General features: G+C 45.3%; 1 protein-coding gene across 1 annotated transcript in view; it reads right to left on the bottom strand.

The window, feature by feature from the left end:
- LOC104911045 overlaps positions 1-380 on the bottom strand; it is a 5,293-nt gene that overhangs the window by 337 nt on the left and 4,576 nt on the right. The gene's annotated exons all lie outside the window — the stretch shown is intronic.

Genomic DNA, 380 nt, shown 5'->3' with positions numbered 1-380 from the left:
TTTTCAGGAACAAAGGGAATGTGGAAATGAAAGAGAGAGGGAGAGAGAGGCTGGCAGATGTGATGAGATGCGGTGAAGGTGTATCCAGCTTGGCACTCCCACTCCTCTCTTCTCCTCTCATTGCAGCCCTGGGTGACTCTCAGGCTAACACAAACAGCTTTTCTTCCGCAGCCTGCCCTCTGTCACTGTAAGTACAACAGCCTTCTCTTATCAGCATGCAAATTCCAGCCACTCACTACCTTAGCCTGGTGTTTGCACTTTAGATTTACAGAGGGGACCTTTAAAATGAACTTTCCTAGGCAGGAAGGGGTTTTCATGTCAAAGTTGCTTTTATTTTTCTTTGTAAAAGTTTATGTGGATTTCCCTTTTTCTCTCTGTTC

This window comes from Meleagris gallopavo, chromosome 5 (genome assembly GCF_000146605.3).
Source record: "Meleagris gallopavo isolate NT-WF06-2002-E0010 breed Aviagen turkey brand Nicholas breeding stock chromosome 5, Turkey_5.1, whole genome shotgun sequence".
In the NCBI taxonomy this organism is placed as follows: Eukaryota; Metazoa; Chordata; class Aves; order Galliformes; family Phasianidae; genus Meleagris; species Meleagris gallopavo.
The sequence above is the reverse complement of the archived record's forward strand: the minus strand, read 5'-3'. Positions and strand labels throughout refer to the sequence as shown.